At 49.3% G+C, this 8,881-nt stretch overlaps 1 long non-coding RNA gene across 1 annotated transcript; it reads right to left on the bottom strand.

Annotated features, from left to right (window-relative positions):
* Positions 1 to 3,556: 3,556 nt before the first annotated feature.
* LOC121851741 lies at positions 3,557 to 8,669 on the bottom strand. The gene is made up of 3 exons (XR_006085976.1): positions 8,534 to 8,669; positions 3,827 to 3,993; positions 3,557 to 3,660 (listed from the first exon to the last, which is right to left on the bottom strand). It is a non-coding gene; the product is annotated as an uncharacterized LOC121851741 (long non-coding RNA).
* Positions 8,670 to 8,881: the final 212 nt, after the last annotated feature.

The raw sequence follows: 8,881 nt of genomic DNA on the forward strand, positions 1-8,881 counted from the left end.
AAGATCCTCATCCTCACCTTCAAGGCCATTCACGGCCTCGCTCCCTCCTACCTCTCCAACCTACTATCCCCCTACTTACCTACCCGTACCCTCCGTTCCTCTGGCTCCGGTCTGCTCCACATCCCCCGCCCCAACCACCCTACCATCGGTGGTCGGGCCTTCAGCCTCTCAGCCCCGAGGCTCTGGAACTCTATCCCCAGTGCCTTCGCCGCCTCCTCCCTTTCCTCCTTCAAGGCCGGTCTCAAGACCTTTCTCTTTGACCTTCAGCCTTCAGCTCCACTCTCGACTCTCTACCCCCTCCTCGCTCCGTCCCTTCCCTCCCCTCATCCTGACCATCTCCACCCCAATGCTCGGTTCCTGACCCAACTGTACAGCGCCTCGCGATGTCCTTCCGACGTGAATGGTGCTCTATAAATGCAATCTTGTTGTTGTTGTTGCTCTCTCTCACACACACACACACATACTGACTGCTCTCCCCACACACACACTGACTGCTCTCTCACACACACACACACCACACACACACTGACTGCTCTCTCTCACACACACACACTGACTGCTCTCACACACACACACTGACGGCTCTCACACACACACTGACTGCTCTCACACACACACACTGACGGCTCTCACACACACACTGACTGCTCTCACACACACGTACAAACACACACTTACTAACTGCTCTCCTACACACACACACATTGCTCTCTCTCACACACACACACACACACATTGACTGCTCTCTCACACACACACACACACACTGACTGCTTTCACACACACACACACTGACTGCTTTCACACACACACACACTGACTGCTCTCACACACACACACATTGACTGCTCTCTCTCCCACACACACACACACACTGACTGCTGTCTCACACACACACACACTGACTGCTCTCTCTCACACACACACATTGACTGCTCTCACACACACACACACACTGACTGCTTTCACACACACACACACTGACTGCTCTCACACACACACACACACACACACACTGACTGCTCTCTCTCTCACACACACACACTGACTTCTCTCTCTCACACACACACACTGACTGCTCCCTCTCACACACACACATTGACTGCTCTCTCACACACACACACACACACACTGACTGCTTTCACACACACACACTGACTGCTTTCACACACACACACACTGACTGCTCTCACACACACACACACACTGACTGCTCTCACACACACACACTAACTGCTCTCACAACACACACACTGACTGCTCTCTCTCACACACACACACACTGACTGCTCTCTCTCACACACACACACACTGACTGCTCTCACACACACACACACTGACTGCTCTCATACACACACTGACTGCTCTCTCACACACACACACACTGACTGCTCTCTCTCACACACACACACTGACTGCTCTCTCTCACACACACACTGACTGCTCACACACACACACTGACTGCTCACACACACACACTGACTGCTCTCTCTCACACACACACACTGACTGCTCTCTCACACACACACACTGACTGCTCTCTCACACACACACACACATTGACTGCTCTCACACACACACACACACTGACTGCTTTCACACACACACTGACTGCTCTCACACACACACACACTGACTGCCTCTCTCACACACACACACTGACTGTCACACACACACACACACACACACACTGACTGTCACACACACACACACACTGACTGCCTCTCACACACACACACTGACTGTCACACACACACTGACTGTCTCTCACATACACACACTGACTGCTCTCTCTCACACACACACACTGACTGCTCTCTCTCACACACACACACACTGACTGCTCTCACACACACACACATACTGACTGCTCTCACACACACACACTGACTGCTCTCTCACACACACACTGACTGCTCACATACACACACTGACTGCTCTCTCTCACACACACACACTGACTGCTCTCTCACACACACACACACTGACTGCTCTCTCTCACACACACACACTGACTGCTCACACACACACTGACTGCTCTCTCTCACACACACACTGACTGCTCTCTCTCACACACACACACATTGACTGCTCTCACACACACACATACTGACTGCTCTCACACACACACACTGACTGCTCTCACACACACATACACACACTGACTCCTCTCTCTCACACACACACACACACTGACTGCTCTCTCTCACACACACACACACTGACTGCTCTCTCTCACACACATACTGACTGCTCTCACACACACATACACACACTGACTGCTCTCTCACACACACACACACTGACTGCTCTCTCTCACGCACACACACTGACTGCTCTCACACACACACACTGACTGCTCTCTCTCTCACACACACACTGACTGCTCTCACTCACACACACACTGACTGCTCTCACTCACACACACACTGACTGCTCTCACACACACATACACACAGTGACTCCTCTCTCTCTCACACACACACACACTGACTGCTCTCTCTCACACACACACTGACTGCTCTCACACACACGTACACACACTGACTGCTCTCTCACACACACACACACTGACTTCCCTCTCTCTCTCTCTCTCTCTCTCCTACACACACACACACACACTGACTTCTCTCTCTCACACACACACCGACTGCTTTCCGACACACACACACACTGACTGCTCTCTCTCACACACACACTGACTGCTCTCACACACACATACACACAGTGACTCCTCTCTCTCTCACACACACACACACTGACTGCTCTCACACACACACACACACACTGACTGCTCTCTCTCACACACACACTGACTGCTCTCACACACACGTACACACACTGACTGCTCTCTCACACACACACACACTGACTTCCCTCTCTCTCTCTCTCTCTCCTACACACACACACACACACTGACTTCTCTCTCTCACACACACACCGACTGCTTTCCGACACACACACACTGACTGCTCTCTCTCACACACACACTGACTGCTCTCTCACACACACACTCACTGCTCTCATTCTCTCTCACGCACAATAACTGTTCTCTCTGACACACGCACACATATTGACAGCTCACTCCCTCTCCCGCAAACCCACTGACTGTTCCCTCTCCTTCTCACTCATACACACGGTCTGCAAACTCTCTCTCTCACACATACGTACACTCGGACTGATCTCTCTCTCAGGATCTCACACACAAACACTGACGGCTGAGGCACAGAGAAAGAGACAGAGAGAGAGAGACGGAGACTAAGAGAGAGAACGAAAGAGAGAGCCTGAAATAGAGAGACGGAAATATATAAACTGAGAGGGACTGACACAGAGAGAGAGAGAGAGAGACTGTGAGAGAAAGTGCATCAGTTGTGGTCGCTTACAGCAGTTTAGCAGTGACTGAGGGTCGGGGCTCTCCAGCCGCCCGCACGGCCGTAGGCGGTGTGTGTCAATAACGGTCCCCAGAGCAGAGATGGGAGAGGAATCAGGATCAACATCTTTAATAATCAGTCACTACAGTGTCCAGAATATATTCCATATTACACAGACTGTGTGGACAGTCACTGCCTCAGTCCGAGTCTCACTCTCAGCTCAGCTCTGATTCCCCGCAGTGACTTCAGCTGATTCTCTCCGTCTGAACTGAACCCATTCCCCCACAGCCTGAAACACATTAAACAGGAAATAAACCCATGGGATAATGGTACAAACTGTAAACTGTTCGTGTCGCAGTTTAATAAATAAATAAATCCCTTCAAACTGTTCCCATTCTGATACACAGCCCTTTCTCTGTGTCTTTATCACATTAAACACTGACACAAACACTCACCATATCCCCCCCAGACTGGTGCAGGTCTGTATGAGGCGGCGGAGAGCGGAGACAGAGCCGTCTGTGAAGGAGTTAAACCTCAGGTCCAGGAACCCAGTGAGAGGTTTGTACTGAGAGCGGAGACCAGAGCATCAGTGCAGCCATCGGTCAGTCTGTTACTGTTCAGCCTTGAGATCAGAGACACAGAGACATGACAGGGATCAGAGTAAACACAGTGGGTATAACCCATATCGCTCACAGTTTGTTTGATGCCGGACAGGTTGCAGGAGTTCATACACACAAACACACCAACACACACCAACACAGATAAAAACATCGCCGCAGATACACACTTACTCTCACACACACAAATACACACAAACACATGACCCACAGAAAAATACACACAAACACACACAAACAGAGTCACATAAACAGAGAGACGCACACACAGACACACACAGACACACATAAATACACACACTCACACAGACAAACAAACACACAAACACTCTCACACAAACGCGCTCACACCGAGACATACACAATCACACCCAAAAACTCACCCACGCAAACACATACGTACGCAAACACACACACAGGAACTCACACAAGCAAACACACACACACACAAACAATCAATCATTCACACAAACGCACACACATATGCACACAAACACAACCACACGCAAACACACACACAGAAAAAAACCCACACACACAAACATACATGAACATTCACACAAACACATACAAATACACACACACACAAACACACAAACAAACAAACGTACACGAAAACAGACTGACAAACACGCACACACAAACACCCACAAACATACAAACGTACATAAAGACACACTCAAAAACACACAATCACAAACAGAAGCACAGCACATGCAAACAAACACACAGATATAAATAGACATACATAGATACACACAAACACACACAAATACACACACACACAAACTCACACGCATACACAGAAATACATAAACACACACAAAAACACTCACAAATTCATACACACAAAATCGAACACACGCCAACACACACTCAAACACACACATACGCAAACATAAGCACAATCACTCACACAAGCACACAATCAAACATAAACAAAATGGCACACAAACACACACACACATACATGCACATACACACATAAACAAACCCATTACCCACAGACAAATACACTCAGTCACACACACAAACAAACACATAAATACATACACACACACAAACACATGACCCACAGACAAGTAGACACACACAGACACACACGCTAACACACTCACGCAAGCACACACACAAACAAACACATGTCGCACAGACAAATACACACACACAGATACAGACACACAGACACACATACACAGAGAAACACACAGAAAACCATCACACACACTCACAGAAACACAAACAAACGGAAACACACAAACACACGCAAACATACACACACACATAAAAAAGCACACAAGTACACACACAAATACACATACACAGGCATACACAAACATACATAACCATACACGCGAAAACACACGCACAAATACACACAGAAACACACAAACAAAGACACACAAAAACAAACTCACAAATACGCGCACACAAAAACACAACACAGTCACACACATACACACACATAGAAACATAAAGACAAACAGACACACACTCAAAAACACACAAACAAACAAAGAAACACAAAATCAAATACAAACGCAGACATAAATACACATACATAGATTCACACAAAGAAACATACGCAAATACACACACACAAGCACACACAGAAAAACACACAAACATAAATACACATACATACAACCAAACACACAAACGTGCAAGCACACAGACACAACCATGCACATACCCGCAGACACGCACACACACTCGCACACACAAACACACACACATAAATACACAATAACATCAATAAAATTGCATTTACAGAGCGCCTTTCACGTCGGCAGGACGTCCCAAAGCGCACAATCAAATCACACACACAAACAATCGCTCACACAGACACACACACACACTTATGAAAGCACTCACAAAAGCACACAGACCCACATACACAGGCAAACGCATACATACACACAGACACACACACATACACAGAGACACGCAAACAGACACACACACGCACACAAAAGCATATGCATTGACACACACACACATATACACACAGAGACATACATACACACAGTGTTTTCATGGGATAATGTTAAAGTGTGGGTTAAGAATATAAAATAGAAGTGCAAAGGCGGCAAAGCTCAGTAACTGAAGGCAGAGCCCAAAACAATGGCAATATAAGGTCAGGACGTACAACGACACAGAAAGTCAGTTCACACTTACACACTGGACGGAGGGACTGATCAGGAGAGAATCAAATGTGGTTAAAGGGAGAATTGAAACATATTGTGGATATAACCCTATAAGGATTTGTTTTGCTGAAAAAAGACAGCTTTGGATGGAGTTGTTAAGTTGTCTTTAGATATCTCTCGGGAACGGTAGCGGAGCAATGCGAGTCACGACCAGTGCTGTAACAGGAATCCGCTCGGTACCGCTTTGTGTCTTGTGTATTATTTTATTGTTTCATTTATTTGTGTATTACATCATCATCATCATTACATCATTAACCTGTCCCTCTCCTCTGGCTCTGTCCCCATTCCATTAAAAACTGCCACCATCACGCCCACTCTGAAAAAACCCTCCCTTGATGCGTCGCAGCTATCAAGCTACCGGCCCATCTCCAACCTCCCCTTTCTCTCCAAGGTCCTGGAAAGAGTTGTCGCCTCCCAACTGCGCTCTTTCCTTTCCACCCATTCACTTTTCGAACCCCTTCAGTCAGGTTTCCGTGCTGCCCATAGCACAGAAACTGCCCTGGTCAAGGTCACCAATGATATCCTGACCATCTGTGACCAGGGCTCCCTCTGTCTCCTCGTCCTCCTCGACCTATCGGCAGCATTCGATACGGTCGACCACACTATCCTCCTCCACCGCTTGTCCTCCCACCTCAACCTTCAAGGCACTGTCCTTGAATGGTTTAGGTCGTACCTTTCTCACCGTCTTCACTTTGTCTCGACGAATGGCTTCTCCTCCACCCCCGCACTGTCTCATGTGGTGTCCCTCAGGGCTCTGTCCTCGGTCCCCTCCTCTTCACCCTCTATATGCTCCCCCTGTGGTGACATCATCCGCAGACATGGAGTTAACTTCCACATGTATGCGGATGACACCCAACTCTACCTTTCCTCCTCTACTCTCAACTCCACGACCACCGATGTCCTGACAGTTGTCTGTCCGACATCGAGTCCTGGACGAGAGACAACTTTCTTCAGCTCAACGTGCGAAAAACCGAGGCCCTCCTGATTGGCTCACGTCAGCGCCTCCGCACCTCAGGCGCTGACACCATCAGCATCCAAGGCTGCACTCTCCACCTCTCAAAGCCATCAGGAACCTCGGCGTTTTGTTCGACCTGAGCTGTCCTTTCTCCCTCACATCCGCACCACAACTGGCACCGCCTTCCATCACCTCCGGAACATCGCCAGACTACGGCACTACCTCACCCCTCACGCGGCTGAAACCCTGGTCCACGCCTTTATCACCTCAAGGCTGGACTATGGGAACTCTCTCCTCGCGGCCTTCCCGCCACCTCCCTCCACACTGCAGGTCATTCAGAGCTCTGCAGCTCATGTACTGTCCCGCACCAGACACCGCGACCACATCACTCCCACCCTCGCTCGCCTCCACCGGCTCCCCATCCCCCAGAGGATTGATTTCAAGATCCTCATCCTCACCTACAAGGCCATTCACGGCCTCGCTCCCTCCTACCTCTCCGACCTACTATCCCCCTACTTACCTGCCCGTACCCTCCGTTCCTCTGGCTCCGGTCTGCTCCACGTCCCCCGCCCCAACCGCCCTACCATCGGTGGTCGGGGCTTCAGCCTCTCAGCCCCGAGGCTCTGGAACTCTATCCCCAGTGCCTTCGCCGCTTCCTCCCTTTCCTCGTTCAAGGCCGGTCTCAAGACCCTCCTCTGACCGAGCCTTCAGCTCCCCTCTCGACTCTCTACCCGCTCCTCGCTCCCTCCCTTCCCTCCCCTCACCCTGACCATTTCCCCCTCCTCGCTCCCTCCCTCCCTCACCCTGACCATTTCCCCCCTCCTCGCTCCCTCCCTCCCCTCACCCTGACCATTTCCCCCCTCCTCGCTCCCTCCCTCCCCTCACCCTGACCATTTCCCCCCCAATGCTCGGGTCATGACCCAACTGTGCAGCGCCTTGGGACGTCCTCCTGACGTGAAAGGCGCCTTATAAATGGAATCTTGTTGTTGTTGTTGTTCCTGCTGTTCTGTCCTGAATAAAGTGACTAAACTCAACCAATTGGTAAACTGGAACCGGGTCATTCTAAAGTCGTTGTAGATAGTTGCAAATGTTTCTGACAACAGACACACACACACATTCAACCACAAACATAGATACACACACAGACACAGTCACAGACTCGCAGACAGAGACACACACACACACAGACATGCACAGACACACAGACACATACACACAGACACATTAACACACGTTGAGAGTTTGATGTAAACGATGGTTTGTGGCCTCACACTGTCACACCAATTCCTGGCACAATATTCAGCCGCACTGATCAGACAGTCACAATAAACACATTGAGATATTGGAGTCATTCAGACTCTGGAGACACAGTGCGTTACTTACCGCAGACTCTGTATTTTACACTCCGGGTTCCTCAGAGCCTCACACAGTCGCTTCACTCCACAATCTGTCAGATTATTGCTCCCCAACCTGGACACAGAGACACAAACACAGGGAATATAGTGTAACAACACAATACACATTGACATGTATATACAGGAGCCTTTCACATGGGGAGCAAGTCCCAAGGCGCTGGGACCAGGGTCACACACACACACATGTGCCCACACACACATCACAGTCTCTCTCTCTCTCTGATACACTCTGTCCCTCCCTCAAAACAGTCACTACGTTTGATAATATATCTCTTTCACCGTCTCTCTCTCTCACTCTCTCTGTCTGTCTCCTACC

The sequence above is a fragment of the Callorhinchus milii genome, unplaced genomic scaffold (genome assembly GCF_018977255.1).
Source record: "Callorhinchus milii isolate IMCB2004 unplaced genomic scaffold, IMCB_Cmil_1.0 Scaffold100, whole genome shotgun sequence".
NCBI classification, from domain to species: Eukaryota; Metazoa; Chordata; class Chondrichthyes; order Chimaeriformes; family Callorhinchidae; genus Callorhinchus; species Callorhinchus milii.